We start from the raw sequence: 17,500 nt of genomic DNA, 5'->3' as shown, positions 1-17,500 counted from the left end.
CGCACGCACGCACGCACACCAATAATACATGCACTGAGCTAGTATACATGGTATATTTCAACATAGTTTTCAATCTCTGTCTCACTATGCATTCCTATACTGTCTAAATGTAGAAATGACGTTGGCTGGCTCCTTAAAGGAGAATTCCATACTAAAAGGCTTTCTTACCTTTCTTTGTAGTTGTTACGTCCCCATCAAAGAGGTCCAGGTGTTATTTTGTGCAAAAGCTCCTTATTGGCTATTTCCCCTACCATAAGCCATCAATGTATTGCATTGAATTGAATGGGATGTATGGGGTGTTGTGCTAATTCGCTTATTTCCATCGAAATAAGTAGTAAAGTGTGCCGCCTGGGTTATTATTTACATTATGAAGAGAGGATATATACAAAAAAAATATAATTTTGAGCGATGGAAATAAGCGAATTAGCACAACACCCCATACATCCCATTCAATTCAATGCAATTCATTTATGGGCTTATGGTAGGGGACATAGGCGGCGGGTGCGTTTTACCTTTGGGTAGGCTATAGAATTGCGTTGGGGGGGGGACTCTCGCGGCCGAGCGGAGCGAGGCCGCCGCCGCGGATTTATTTATTTATTTCTTTCCCAGATGGTCTAAAAATGAGTTATTTAGCATACTTTTACCAATGAATTAGCCTATACAGACAACGACTTTTGGACGTCTTTTTCTCAAGTCTCGAGTCAGTCAGTGTAGATTACCCGGCGGTGTTGCTGCCCCTCCGGGAGTCGCGGCTCATGGCCCTTCACAGACGGCACAGAGACAGCAGTCACTCCGCTGAACGTGTCAGTGTTGCTGCAGTGGTGTGAACTGTGAACCGTGCGGGCACTGAGTTCTGACAGCCGACTCACAGCTTCTTCTTCTGAATTAGGCTACTTTATCTTTGCCTTGAAAAATACATTTTGCGTTTTGCTGTTTCCCAAAACAAACCAGCGTGCGCTACTCTTTGCTACAAAGCGACTGGAAGGACGAGGTTTACAGACACACCAATAGTAGTCAATCATATGCTGATTAGGCCAGTTGCTGTAGTGTATAGCCTATATCCGATCAGCGATCACCAGGGGGCAGCGACAACACACACACACACACACACACAATAGCCTTCTATAATGCTGCGCACATATATTATATATATTTAAAAAAATACCCAGGATAATTTTTGGGAAGGCTAAGCCTTCCCTAGCCTTATGCACCCGCCGCCTATGGTAGGGGAAATAGCCAATAAGGAGCTTTTGCACAAAATAACACCTGGACCTCTTTGATGGGGACGTAACAACTACAAAGAAAGGTAAGAAAGCCTTTTAGTATGGAATTCTCCTTTAAACACCACATAAATAATGTCTTTGTGTTGGTATACTTTGTATTAGCCGGTTCCTCGTGTCATTATCAACGACGATGCAACAATATTAAGCACTTCAATCGATTTTATACACATTTTGAACTAGTGAAACGGGACATTCTGCAATATGAGTAAATATGAGTACTTTTACGTTTAGTACTTTAAGTACATTTTGATGCCGTATACTGTTGTACTTCCGTACTTTTGCTGGTAATGAAGTAGTTCTAAATTGCAGTATTGGTACTTTTACTTAAGTAAAACAATATTTTTTTCCACCCCTGCTGGGGGACCCCCTGGAACTCCTCCCTGTGGGGGTCCCTGGAGCCCACTTTGGGAACCACTGGTGTAGAAGACGGTGTAAAACACCACTGGTGTAAAAGATGGTGTAAAACACCACTGGTGTAAAAGATGGTGTAAAACACCACTGGTGTAAAATAATGGCCCTCATTTATCAACCGTGCGTACGCCAAAATATGGGTGCACGCCGAAATTGCCGACATTTTTGACATTTACCATTTCCGCCAAAGCTTGAAATTGAACTTGACAACGTTCAATTCCCACGTCTGGTCGGCAGCTTGCTTACGCTTGTTTTTCTGTCGCAGAACGGCGGAGCAGCATTGTTTGACCAGCTGAGAGGCTGCCAAAGGCATGAATCATATGTATTCACTCCTAAAATGTTAATATAAAACTGTATGTATATGGGCTACACATGTTTAAAAAGAAAAAGGAAAGAAAAAGGAATAGACCTACAAGATGTGTCTTTGTGTCATATGAAATTTGTAGGAGCTTTCCAACTTTACAATTAAAATCGCGCTTGATTTAAGCCATTTAAACAGTGTTTTGCATGAGCGCATACATGCGGATTTGGGCTGTCTGTGCTGGAATATTTCCATGACGTTGGAAAGTAGCAAGTTGCAATGCAGCTGCGGAGAGTCCCAACATGCATGGGTAGCCTATATACTGTAATCTACAGCAGGCCAACAGCACTTGTCTTTCTGGAGTTACGGTATATGCAATCTCCTCCTCGTTTAATAAACCTGACGTGTCACTGGAATGTCAAATGTGCCGTGCCAGCCCAGCGCAAGTGCATGGGAACCGCATCGGCGATAGGTATAGGCTAACCCAGCCAGTCAGCCCACCACCACCAGTAGGCCTACCATATATTTTGGCTGCACATTAATATAATTGACAGTTTACAGTCCTGCAGCCACTGCAGCGACTGCGAGGCAATCTAAATAGACTGTCGAACGTGCATGCAGTTGGTCACGGACGGACCACAGTGATAGAGAGAGACAGACAGACAGGACAGGAGGAGCACCTGCAAAACAGCAGCGTGTCACCGTTCGTGTGTGTGCCTATTTGTTATTTAATTATGGTTCAGGTTCAGGTTTTCGTTCACTAATATATCTTGTTGTATATTAAATTAAAAATACTTTAATAATTTAATATACAACTAACAACACACAGTGAAAGTTGCTTGCAAATTGCGATATGTGCGTGCGTGGCGTGCGGGGGGGTGAGGACCGTGAGGCGGGCAGCAATAAGGGAAGCGAGAGGAGAAACAGACAGGGTAGGCCTATAACTTTATTTAATTCATGCAGGTGTTTTTATTTATTTTATTTAACAACACACCAGTTAGTTGGGCTGCGGGCAGCTTGCAAGTTGCGTGTGCGTGCTGTGCGTGCTGTGCGTGTGTATGAGAGAGGGGGGTGAGGCGCAGCAAGGCACGGGAGAAACCTATTTTTTCATGTAACCATGGTTTCAGGAAACGTATTGCCGTTTTCAGGTCGCAAAAACGAGGGCGAGGCTTGATTTCATAGGGCGTGCCAGATAGATTTCAGCCGTCACATTTATTAACGTCAGAACGAAATTAAGGAAGGATCAGCTGTTTGCGATCACTTTATAAATGCCGTGGCGACGTGGGTGTACTACGAAACCTGCACTCGAATCTGTGGCAGATTTTACACTCGATTGATAAATGAGGGCCAATGTGTGTAAAACACCACTGGTGTAAAATAATGTGTAAAATATGGTGTAAAACACCACTGGTGTAAGGTGTAAAATATGGTGTAAAACACCACTGGTTTCAAAGATGGTGTAAAACACCACTGGTGTAAAAGATGGTGTAAAATATGGTGTGAAACACCACTGGTGTAAAAGATGGTGTAACATATGGTGTAAAACACCACTGGTGTAAAATATGGTGTAAAACACCACTGCTGTAAAAGATGGTGTAAAACACCACTGGTGTAAAATATGGTGTAAAACACCACTGGTGCAGAGAGAAGAACAAAGTAAAGCACTTTTTCTGGTAAGCATCATGAGTCACAGCCTGTACTTCCCCCAAAAATAACCCAGAGGAAAACAAAAGAACAGAAAAATATGAAGGCAGTTATAAGCCATTTTGGAAAAATAGCAGATCTACAAGCTCATAGCGCGGTATACCGAGTGCCGCGCTATGAGCTTGTATCGGTCTGCTCTTTTTGGAAAATCGTGAAAAGGTGGCGCGAATCTTTGCTTCCGGGGGGGGGGGGGGGGGTCCCTGGAACAACATATTTTCAGATGGGGGGGGGCGCCGCCGCGGCCAAATACATAATTCTGGGGGTCCCTTGACATGAAATATTGAGCACCACTGACATAGAAACATGAGGTATTTCAGAAAATGTAGATTTAGAAGGCTTTTTTTTTTTCGATGTCAGGTCTAAATGGGTTAACAGATCCGGGATATGCTGAGCTCCTGTAAAACTAGAAATTCTAGCTCTCGAAAACATTGTTTGGGATTTATTATTATTTTTTTTATATAGCTTAGTTGTTGTTGTTGTTGTTTTCCAGATATAAATGCATGATGGGAGACAGGAAATGTCACTTACCGTACACTGACTGAGCTACTACTGTATATACTAGCATCTAGTCTGCCAAAGTGGCTTTTGGGGGCTTGCTTTTTCTGGAGTTGCTTGCAAATATTGGCAGTTTGCGGTGGCGGCTTGTTTTAAAAGCTTATTTGGCCTTGCTTCCTAAAAGTTGATTAAATCAGGGGTTCTCAGACATTTTCATGTCAAGGACTTATACCTCCCTCCTCTCCCCCTCCAAAATTAGTAATAAGTATTGGTATATGAACCAATTCATTTTGTTTTCGTCATTCAAAACTAGCCAATCTGAGCTTGTATATATATAGAACGGCTGTTTTCAATCGCTTTTATTTTGTATAAGAAAAATAATGATAGAGCTCCTGAGTATTGCTGTGTTTTGACATTATTTATTGAAGGAATGTCACCGGAAGATAAATATCAGTAGAAAAAAAAAACCTTCAAGTTTTCTGGAAAACAAGAAAAGAAAAAACTCACAAGACAAACACAAACCCACCTCTTTTAATTTAAAGCATTATGTTATACTTTTAGCTATCTAGCTATAGCTATTTCTGGCTCTAGTTTGTGTACGTCTGCTATTTTTATTTATTTATTTTTTATCGGGGAAAATGTGGTGCAAATCTTTGAATATATGTTCTTTCAGAGTGAATGTTTTTAACTCAAATATATGCTTCTGCGAGGGGGGGGGGGGGTCCTGGAAGCAACATATTTTTAGATGGGGGGACAGCGGCCAATTACATATATTTTTTTGGGGGGGCGGGTCCTTGACATGAAAATGTTTTAGAGCGACTGACGTATAGAAACATGGGTTTTTCAGAAGGCTGTCAGGATTTAGAAGACATTTGCAGAATCGTCATCGGTGTTTTTTTGTTGTTGCTCGGGTCACCTTTTTTTTTTGGCCACGCTTTTAACCGTTTAACTAACATGGTCACATGGTCTAACATGTTGCAATGCCAACGCAATTTTGGCAATAGGCTCTGTGCACTGCAGCCGTATTGGGGGGGGTCCTCTTAATTACTTTGTTCACAGGTATTACCAATGGTACTAATGAAGGCTGATTACTTATTTATTTTCAAGGACCCCTATAACTCTGAGAGTGTACAAATGGAACCAAGTGGAACCACAAGGGGTCCATTTGGATACCCCCTCAAGGAACCATGCACCCCAAATTTGAGACCCACATGGTATAGGCAACACGCACAATAGCAGCACCCTGACTCTGTTTGACCGGAATGGAACAGAGCTTTCGTTAGCATCATTAACACTTACTCCGTTTGATCAGAATGGAACAGAGCCTTCGTTAGCATCATTAACACTGACTCTCTTTGACCAGAATGGAATAGAGCCTTCGTTAGCATCATTAACACTGACTCTCTTTGACCAGAATGGAACAGAGCCTTCGTTAGCATCATTAACACTGACTCTCTTTGACCAGAATGGAACAGAGCCTTCGTTAGCATCATTAACACTGACTCTGTTTGACCAGAATGGAACAGAGCCTTCGTTAGCATCATTAACACTGACTCTGTTTGACCAGAATGGAACAGTGCCTTCATTAGCATCATTGCCACTGACTCTGTTTGACCAGAATGGAACAGAGCCTTCGTTAGCATCATTAACACTGACTCTGTTTGACCAGAATGGAACAGAGCCTTCGTTAGCATCATTAACACTGACTCTGTTTGACCAGAATGGAACAGAGCCTTCATTAGCATCATTAACACTGACTCCGTTTGACCAGAATGGAACAGAGCCTTCATTAGCATCATTAACACTGACTCTGTTTGACCAGAATGGAACAGAGCCTTCGTTAGCATCATTAACACTGACTCTGTTTGACCAGAATGGAACAGAGCCTTCGTTAGTATCATTAACACTGACACTGTTTGACCAGAATGGAACAGAGCCTTCGTTAGCATCATTAACACTGACTCCGTTTGACCAGAATGGAACCGAGTCTTCGTTAGCCTCAGTAAGACTAGTCCTCCCCCTATCCACAAGGATGAGAATGGCACCAAAGCATTATGGGAATGGTAGTCCGGGAAGGAAGTGAGCCCAGTGCCCATGACATCAGAGACACTGGGCTCACTGCTAAAAAGTAAAATATCTAAGAAACATAGCTATTTCAGAAAACTGTCATGATTTAGTTCGACATTTCTTAAATTTCGATGTCAGGCTATAAGCTGGGAAAAGCTGTTAAAAAGGGAGCGTCCGCAAAAACTGCTGTTTCCCAGCTGTATAGTTATATGGGACTAGAACCGACAAAGTTTCCGCTCATTAGGCCCTATAGCTAGCACCTCTCTCACCCACTTGTACGGGAATTGGGAAGGGAACAACAAGTCAACGTTTGGAACAGGAAATCATAATCCTATACAATATAGTTAAAGACCTTTTTAAAAAGAGAAAAAAAGACACTCAGAGAAGTGAGAGGTTTCCCATGCTCCATGCAGCAACAAGAATGTTGACTTTCTTTAGTTCCTTTTTGTTCTTTTAAACTTTAAACTTTTGTTTTCTCTTCCGTTTTTAAAACCACCCTCGTCTCGGATAACTTTACGAATTGTATACTTTGACCACTTTCGCCCGTCCCGTCCGTACCAAATATCCTGGTCGCGAATGCGACCCCCCCCCCCCCCACACACACACACACACACACACACACACACACAGAGAGAGAGACACCAGCGTATAGGCATGCCAGGGTTGAAGTGCATGGTTTTATAGTTGATGAGTGGAAACTGCCCCCCCCCCTCTCCCCTCTCCCCTCCCCAAAGCCACAGAGATGCTGATGGTCCCCAGTGAGGACCAGTTTGGAACAATGGAAGCTCTTCTCACCAGTAATTTAAAAGAGCGGTTTAGTTGACCCTGCCAACTAAAAATAGTCCCCGGGATGTCCCCCGGCCCGCGCGCGGACCGACCACCGCCAGTGTGTGCGTGCGTGCGTGCGCGCGCGTGGGTGTGTGTGTGTACTCTCGCACAAATGGTGAGAACGCGAGCATGTGTTTTTTTTTCTTTTCTCCTGTGTGTCTGCGCGTGTGTATCCGTATTTGTCTCTGCGTATTTAATTGCTCTGTCAGTCTGCCCTTCGGATGGCATTGGGGGGGTGGTGATGGGGGGGGGGGGGGGGAGGGGTAACGAGAGGAACCCCCCGCTGACCCCCCCCCCCCCCCCACTCCCCCCCATGTATAGTAGCGGCCCACAGCCAGATAATGAGCTTGTGCGACCGCTAAACTCTTCCCCCCCCCCCCCCCCTCCCACGCTCAAACATGTCGTTTACATCGATTAGCTTTCGTCTGATGCGCAACACACACACACACACACACACACACACACACACACACACACACACACACACACACACACGCACGCACACGTTTGGATCACTATACTTGTGAGAACATTGACATTTTGAGACGTTTCATATATGGTGTCGTTCACGGACGATATCAGATCTCTACAAGCTCATTTTCAGTGTCTATAACACCCGTGCACAACTAATTATAAATCAGGCATATAACTCCTTATTAAGCTGGTGGTTCGGGGCAATCTGGTTATATACAGGATCCGAGCGTCTCGTCCCACTGGGAGGAGACCCCCCCCCCCCCCCCCTCCGGGGCAATCCAAGGCGCAGTTGGAGGGATCGCATCGACTCACTGGCCTTGGAACGTCTCTAATGTTGCTCTGGAGAGGGCAGCCTAGTGGAGCTCTCTGGTGGAGATGTTGCCCCCGCGACCCGGCTACGGATAAGCGGTTAAAGATGGATGGGTGGATGGAAACAAGCATTTCTCTTGTGAGGACCAGGGATGTCTATCACTCCAGTTCTACTGTACTATACTGTACCTACTCTACTGGACATTGGCAGCCTCACAAGTATAGTAATGCAAGCACTCACACACACACACACACACACACACACACACGCACGCACGCAAACACACACGCGTGCGCACGTGCACAGTCGCATCACGATCAGCTTCCCAGTCCAGATCAATCAGGACCTTAACAGCATGAATGAAGATGCTAATTGGATAACGAGGGCGACTGATTTAATGACAACAAACAGCTGCCATGCAGCGCGTGGCCAACCTTGTCTGCGACGATGTGGCCCCTGTCTGCGACGTGTGGCCCCTGTCTGCGACAATGTGGCCCCTGTCTGCGACAATGTGGCCCCTGTCTGCGACAATGTGGCCCCTGTCTGCAACGATGTGGCCCCTGTCTGCGACGAGTGGCCCCTGTCTGCGACGATGTGGCCCCAGTCTGCGACGATGTGGCCCCTGTCTGCGACGATATGGCCCCTGTCTGCGACATGTGGCCCCTGTCTGCGACGATGTGGCCCCTGTCTGCGACGATGTGGCCCCAGTCTGCGACGATGTGGCCCCTGTCTGCGACGATATGGCCCCTGTCTGCGACATGTGGCCCCTGTCTGCGACGATGTGGCCCCTGTCTGCGACGATGTGGCCCCTGTCTGCGACGATGTGGCCCCAGTCTGCGACGTGTGGCCCCTGTCTGCGACGATATGGCCCCTGTAGATCAATGGCAATTGCGCTTTTATAGTGCTTTCGATCAATCAAGCCATAATGCTACATTGCGTTAGCATCGGGTAGCTACCTGTTGTCGTCATGACAATGGGTCGCCCATCATAGATCGTCCTCGCCATAATAACCCATTCTATCTGTTTCTTTCAATCGCCTGTATCTCCTATTCCATTGTCCCAGATGGCATTTTTTTGGTCAAAACAATGTTTCTTTGACGGCACAGAGCCGGCGATGTGGAGCCCTCCAGTGCCCCGGCATAGACCCGTCTTGTAAACAAGGCCTTTTCAGGACCTGCTCTACTTACTATAGGGTTACGTTCACGTCCCATAGTCTGGGAAATGTGGCTTTTCAAAATAAGAGCTTGACTGGGAAAATTGCTGCCGTGAATTAGATCCTAGTTTTTCAAATGATAGTGGGCTAAGTGTTAAGGGCCTTTGAAGAACCAGTTTAAACCTGTATGTAGTGAGTTTATACATGTGAACCAGTTTAAACCAGTATGTAGTGAGTTTATACTACATGTGAACCAGTTTAAACCAGTATGAAGTCAGTTTCTACTACATGTGAACCAGTTTAAACCAGTATGTAGTCAGTTTATACTACATGTGAACCAGTTTAAACCAGTATGTAGTGAGTTTATACTACATGTGAAGTGAACCAGTTTAAACCAGTATGTAGTCAGTTTATACTACATGTGAACCAGTTTAAACCAGTATGTAGTGAGTTTATACTACATGTGAAGTGAACCAGTTTAAACCAGTATGTAGTCAGTTTATACTATATTGACCAGTTTAAACCAGTATGAAGTCAGTTTCTACTACATGTGAACCAGTTTAAACCAGTATGTAGTGAGTTTATACTACATGTGAACCAGTTTAAACCAGTATGTAGTCAGTTTATACTACATGTGAAGTGAACCAGTTTAAACCAGTAAGTAGTGAGTTTATACTACATGTGAACCAGTTTAAACCATTATGTAGTGAGTTTATACTATATATGAACCAGTTTAAACCAGTAAGTAGTGAGTTTATACTACATGTGAACCAGTTTAAACCAGTATGTAGTGAGTTTATACTATATGAACCAGTTTAAACCAGTAAGTAGTGAGTTTATACTACATGTGAACCAGTTTAAACCAGTATGTAGTGAGTTTATACTATACATGTGAAGCAATTAAAAGCAGTGGTTCGGGGCAATCTGGTTATATACAGGATCCGAGCGTCTCGTCCCACTGGGAGGAGACCCGCCCCCCTCCGGGGCAATCCAAGGCGCAGTTGGAGGGATCGCATCGACTCACTGGCCTTGGAACGTCTCTAATGTTGCTCTGGAGAGGGCAGCCTAGTGGAGCTCTCTGGTGGAGATGTTGCCCCCGCGACCCGGCTACGGATAAGCGGTTAAAGATGGATGGATGGATGGATGGATGGATGGATGGATGGCAGATCCAAACCCCGACCTCTGAATCAAACCTCCAATTGTCTGGTTTAAGGATCCGAACCCCTGCAACCTGAATATTTTCCTAATTTTAAACCTCTAAAAAAAAAATCTTTTTAAAGCACATGAAACAAGCATTTCTCTTGTGAGGACCAGGGATGTCTATCACTCCGGTTCTACTGTACTATACTGTACCTATACTCTACTGGACATTGGCAGCCTCACGAGTATAGTAATGCAAGCACTCACACACACACACACACACACACACACACACACACGCGCGCACGCAAACACACACACGCGCGTGCGCACGTGCACAGACGCATCACGATCAGCTTCCCAGTCCAGATCAATCAGGACCTTAACAGCATGAATGAAGATGCTAATTGGATAACGAGGGCGACGGATTTAATGACAACAAACAGCTGCCATGCAGCGCGTGGCCAACCCTGTCTGCGACGATGTGGCCCCTGTCTGCGACGATGTGGCCCCTGTCTGCGACAATGTGGCCCCTGTCTGCGACGTGTGGCCCCTGTCTGCGACAATATGGCCCCTGTCTGCGACAATGTGGCCCCTGTCTGCGACGATGTGGCCCCTGTCTGCGACAATATGGCCCCTGTCTGCGACGTGTGGCCCCTGTCTGCGACAATATGGCCCCTGTCTGCGACGTGTGGCCCCTGTCTGCGACGATGTGGCCCCTGTCTGCGACGATGTGGCCCCTGTCTGCGACAATATGGCCCCTGTCTGCGACGTGTGGCCCCTGTCTGCGACAATGTGGCCCCTGTCTGCGACAATATGGCCCCTGTCTGCGACGCGTGGCCCCTGTCTGCGACAATATGGCCCCTGTCTGCGACGCGTGGCCCCTGTCTGCGACAATGTGTCCCCTGTCTGCGACAATGTGGCCCCTGTAGATCAATGGCAATTGCGCTTTTATAGTGCTTTCGATCGATCAAGCCATAATGCTACATTGCGTTAGCATCGGGTAGCTACCTGTTGTCGTCATGACAATGCGTCGCCCATCATAGATCGTCCTCGCCATAATAACCCATTCTATCTGTTTCTTTCAATCGCCTGTATCTCCTATTCCATTGTCCCAGATGGCATTTTTTTGGTCAAAACAACGTTTCTTTGACGGCACAGAGCCGGCGATGTGGAGCCCTCCAGTGCCCCGGCATAGACCCGTCTTGTAAACGAGGCCTTTTCAGGACCTGCTCTACTTACTATAGGGTTACGTTCACGTCCCATAGTCTGGGAAATGTGGCTTTTCAAAATAAGAGCTTGACTGGGAAAAATGCTGCCGTGAATTAGATCCTAGTTTTTCAAATGATAGTGGGCTAAGTGTTAAGGGCCTTTGAAGAACCAGTTTAAACCTGTATGTAGTGAGTTTATACATGTGAACCAGTTTAAACCAGTATGTAGTGAGTTTATACTACATGTGAACCAGTTTAAACCAGTATGTAGTGAGTTTATACTACATGTGAACCAGTTTAAACCAGTATGTAGTGAGTTTATACTACATGTGAAGTGAACCAGTTTAAACCAGTATGAAGTCAGTTTCTACTACATGTGAACCAGTTTAAACCAGTATGTAGTCAGTTTATACTTGTGAACCAGTTTAAACCAGTATGTAGTGAGTTTATACTACATGTGAAGTGAACCAGTTTAAACCAGTATGTAGTCAGTTTATACTATATGAACCAGTTTAAACCAGTATGAAGTCAGTTTCTACTACATGTGAACCAGTTTAAACCAGTATGTAGTGAGTTTATACTACATGTGAACCAGTTTAAACCAGTATGTAGTCAGTTTATACTACATGTGAAGTGAACCAGTTTAAACCAGTAAGTAGTGAGTTTATACTACATGTGAAGTGAACCAGTTTAAACCAGTATGAAGTCAGTTTCTACTACATGTGAACCAGTTTAAACCAGTATGTAGTCAGTTTATACTACATGTGAACCAGTTTTAAACCAGTATGTAGTGAGTTTATACTACATGTGAAGTGAACCAGTTTAAACCAGTATGTAGTCAGTTTATACTATATGAACCAGTTTAAACCAGTATGTAGTCAGTTTCTACTACATGTGAACCAGTTTAAACCAGTATGTAGTGAGTTTATACTACATGTGAACCAGTTTAAACCAGTATGTAGTCAGTTTATACTACATGTGAAGTGAACCAGTTTAAACCAGGTAAGTAGTGAGTTTATACTACATGTGAACCAGTTTAAACCAGTATGTAGTGAGTTTATACTATACATGTGAAGCAATTAAAAGCAGTATGCAGTGAACCAGTCTCTAGTGAGTTTCCATTGAGTTGTTGATGTGTGTGTCTCCATCAGTGTCAGTGGAAAATTGGGCCTAACCGGAAAAAATCTGCTAACGGTCCAACATCTTAAAGTTTACAGTCTTACTTAGAGCTCCCAGTTCTGAGCAGAGCACGCTTCCCTGCGTGTGTGGGTGTAAGTGCGCGCGCCTCTGTGTGTGTGAATGTGTGCGCCTCCATGCGTGTGTGTGTGTGTGTGGTGTGTGTGTGTGTGTGTGTGTGTGTGCGTGCGCGTGCATGCGTGCGTACGCGCACACATTGTATCAACAATGTGCTGAATCCAAGTCTGTCTGCACTTTTCAGTTGACACACGCAATGCACACACACACACACACACACACACACAACACACACACACACACACACACACACACACAGTGGATCATCCATGGGGACAACCCGGGTTATTTTTAGTTGGCAGGGCAAGCCCGGACTGGTTGACTGACAGACAGACAGACAGACAGACAGAGAGACTGACACACACACACACACACACACACGCACGCACGCACGCACGCACACACACACACTAGACAATGCGGGACAGAAGGACAGCTAAGGTTGATTTGTGCCTGGTTGCAGGCCAATGTCAAAGGGTCTGCTACTCCTGGAAATAGCAGACCTTACAAGATCACACACAGACTAATGCATGTCAAATTGGGGGGGTCCGTGCAATTAAACGGGTTGAGAATCACTACTAAACCTTCTCGGGGGGTCCCTGGCAAATCTTTTCAAATGGGGGGGGGCTAATATGAGTGTCAATTTGGGAGTCCTTAATGACATGAAAAGGTTTGGGAACGTGATGTGACGCAAACAGTGGATCTGTCCGTCAGGTGCACGTGCGTGCGTGCGTGCATACGTGCATACGTGCGTGCGGTTGTCTATAACCTTGGGGAGCATGGCGGGGGTGTGTGTGTGTGTGTGTGTGTGTGTGTGTGTGTGTGTTGGCGTACGGGCGGGTTGGGGAAGTCCCCTTGAAGTGACATGCAGTCAAGCGTCTATTAATGTCCTCTGCCTTTCCACGTAAACCAAGCCAGTGCGTGCGTGCGTGCGTGCGTGCGTGCGTGCGTGCGTGCGTGCGAGCGTGTGTGCGTGCGAGAGGAAGAGAGAAGACCCCCTCAGGGCGACAGGTGCCATAGGCAACATGAGAGCCCGCAGAGTGACATGGAGAGAGAGAGAGAGAGAGAGAGAGAGAGAGAGAGAGAGAGAGAGGGGGGGGGGGGGGGGGTGTGTTAGCCTGCATCAAATATGTGATAGATCGATAATTGTGTCATGATGATCAGTGGTTGAAAAAGTAAGCTACTCAAATGTTTTACTTAAGTATACGTATCAAATACTGCAACATAGTCATATACTCTGTTACGAGTAAAACTCCCTGAGTTCACATGATGTACTTGAGTGTAATTGAGTATTGTTGGCATCAAAATGTATACTAAAGTATAACCAAAAGTAAATGTGTATAGAAATGTGTCATTTCAAGTTTTCAAATGTATATTTAAAAAAATGTTTTTGAGTGGTGCAACCACTCCAAGGAACAGCAATGTCTGTGTTCACCTATATACCTATATGTGACGTTAACCCACCCATGCACCTATATCTATCTATGTGACTGGGAGCTCCAGTATGACTATTAGTACCAGTAGGGGCGCTGTTGTGCCAGAAAAAGAGAGAGAGAGAGAGAGAGAGAGATAGTTCTGCACTGTTGCCTGCTAATGAGAGAGAGAGAAGAGAGAGTGAGAGAGAGAGAGAGAGAGGATGGGGGGGGAGAGGGAAGTTGCACCACTCAGTTCACACGGGTGTGTGTGTGTGTGGTGTGTGTGTGTGTGTGTGTGTGTGTGTGTGTGTGTGTGTGTGTGTGTGTTTTTAAATAGCCGATCTACAAGCTCACAATGGGTCGCGATGTGACGCATTGTGAGCTTGTAGATCGCCTATTTTCCGGAATGTGCACAGTACACACGGGGCTGAAGTGGTTCATGTATGTTTTGTATAATAATGATTCCAAATCTTAGTAAACTATAAAGTGTTCACATCATGATTGCAGTGGAAATTGGAAATGCTCAAGCAAAGTATACAACAACTCCCCCCCAAGATGTAACTATTATACTTACTATACGTTTCAGGGTATTGAAATTCAAGTATCAACAGTATAGCTCTAAACTTGTATCCTATATAGACCTATAGATCTATCCCATATTGTGTGTGTGTGTGTGTGTGTGTGTGTGTGTGTGTGTGTGTGGTTGCGTAACACTAAAACTGGGTTCCCCGATGGCTTACTGTCTAAAATGTATAGCTTCTCTCTCTCTCTCTCTCTCTCCTGCACTTCCCTCTATTCTTACAAGCTATCAGTTCCTGCTACTACTCTGTCATTGTCGCACGCACGCACACACATCATGTCCGCATCAAAAAAAAACACACTCTAACCCTCCAACCTCCTTGTTTGTTTCTTCCTTTTTTTAACACCCCCTGTGGAGAAGTCGTGTGTGTGTGTGTGCGTGTGCGTGTGTGTGTGTGTGTGTGTGTGTGTGTGTGTGTGTGTGCGTGTGTGCGTGTGTGTGTATGCGTGTCCGTGTGCGTGCGCACGCTTTCGATTGAAAGAACATCCCTCCGCTCCGCTTACAAGACTCTGTGCTAGCTGTTGTACCACCGTGTGTATGTCTAAGATAGCTGTGTTTACACTCACTGTTGTTGTCGTATTACTACCTACTACCACCACCACCACCACTACTACTACTACTACTATACTAGCCTACTACTACTACTATAGCCTTCGGAAACCCAGACGTTTTTATTTCCAGGGAGATAAAAGAAAAGTCTGGCGTGCCGAGTCCACTTCAATTCGGCATATAGAGTAGCGCAAACGTCACTCTCTCAATGCTGATTTCTGATCGTCTGCACCTTTGATAAATTGACGCACCCACGTATACACACATAGACACACTACAGTTCCAGTATACTTACTACTACTACTACTACTACAACACGCCACTTTTATTAGCTACACCTGGTAGGCCTACCCTGTGTTTTGTTGCCGTTATACAACTGCATGTCTCTCCTTTTGTAGAAGTGCTTTTCAACCCTTTTTCATTATTTATTCGGCATTTGAGCCACGGGGACCACCATTAAATAACATTTTAGCCTCATCCGACCACAAACTAAAGAATATTTCATAGCAAGTTCTACATTCTCTAATTGTGTAGGCTGTCTTGTATAAATTAAGTAATGAAGATGTTTAACAATAATTTTACTCGGGGAGAGTGAAAAGCGAAACCAAATGGACCCTCGTCTTATGCTCTCAATCTTGCCGTCGGAGTTTGGAAGCGCTCGTTTTCGGTGAAGCGACGTCCCGCTGCTTCCTGCGTTATGTGCAGATTCAAAACAGGTGGCACGCACGCGGGGCGGCCGTCGAGTGATATCTACAACGAGCACTTCCAAAACTGCAGCACGTAGAAAGATAATCACCTGCAAGGCCAGAAAGTAGACTCATAATACATGTCTACGGTGGATGTTTATGAAACACAAACACTTTGAGGATTAGAAAGAGAATAATCCAAAGCTTTTCGTATACAAATACAAAAATAAATCGCTATCAAATTTAGTAAAGAAATACATATTTAGCCCCCATGCTCGAAACCCCCCCCCCCCCTGTCAAAAACAGCTAAAAATCCCAAAAACGAAAGAAAGCAGCAAAATAAAAGAAAAAAAATAAAGTTGTCCTTTCTTAATATTGATGACCGTTCAGGGATCTCCATATATGGGCATGCCCATGTATGGAACCTTTCGACTAGACGTGATATCACATTGCGTGACCATATATGGGGACAGGTGTTGTCCCCCCGTTGTCTTCGTGATGTCACGATGACCTGGGCACCGGGGGGGGGGGGGGGGGGCTTTGCTGGGTGGTGACCAGGTGGGCTGATGTCACGTGATGATGTCATGATGATGTCACGATGACCTGGATGCATCTAGGCATCGGCGGAAAGACGAGAATTCTCATTTTGGTACAGCAGGTTTAAGCTCTATATAGGAGAATATAAAATGCAAATGAAATAAAAGGAGAGAGAGAGAGAGAGAGAGAGAGTGAGAGAGAGAGAGGAAAATGTGCGTGAGTATGTGGTAGGGGTGTGAATAAATGTGGTTCCACGGGAAGGACAAAAGGAAATGGAGACGAGAGAAGCATGACGGACTGAGAGAGGAGAGGATGAGAGAAGAGAGAGAGAGAGGAAGAGGAGAGAGAGAGTAGAGAGAGAGTGAGAGAGAGAGAGAGAGAGAGAAGAGGGGGATAAAGACACAGGAAAGACAGACAAATGGAGTGTGACTTAGAGAGGAAGACGAGGAAACAGAGCAGATGAAGGGCAACAATAGACCCACAAGAAAGAGTGAATTTAACAGATAGAGAGAGAGAGAGTGAGATGAGATAGATGATGAGAGAGAGAGAGATGTAGAGAGAAGAGAGAGAGACGAGACCGACAAGCCGGTGCACAGAGGACACGGCTGAGACGCTCCCTAGCTATATTTCACATCATAATTAATGTGATAAAGATGGAATACAGGAAATGAATCTGCCCCATTAACAAAGACAGCAAGAAGAAAGAAAAGAAGAGAAGAGAGGCCGCAATAAAAAAAAATGGAAAGAGGAAGCCGCGAGGCGCTCATGCAAGCCGTTTACGCTCTGAGTCTAACCCATTCTGGGGCCGGGAACCGCTTTTGGTGTCGGATAGCAGATCTACAAGCTCGTATAGCACCGAGTTCCGCGCTATACGAGCTTGTATATAGGTCTGCTATCATTTTTTGAAAAATCGTGAAAATGACGGCCCAAACGTTTGCTTCTTGGGGGGGGGGGGGGGGAGGTCCCTGGAACAAACATATTTTCGGATGGTGCTCGGATGTGGGTCTTCGGTTTTTATTTTATTTTATTTTTTATTTTTGTCATCGCGAGACGCGACCACCCCGCGTATATAGGTTAAATATCACCGCGCTCTGCCTGTTCC

Source organism: Protomyctophum bolini (genome assembly GCF_963924005.1).
Source record: "Protomyctophum bolini genome assembly, chromosome: 19".
NCBI lineage: Eukaryota > Metazoa > Chordata > Actinopteri > Myctophiformes > Myctophidae > Protomyctophum > Protomyctophum bolini.
Note: the sequence above shows the minus strand (reverse complement) of the source record.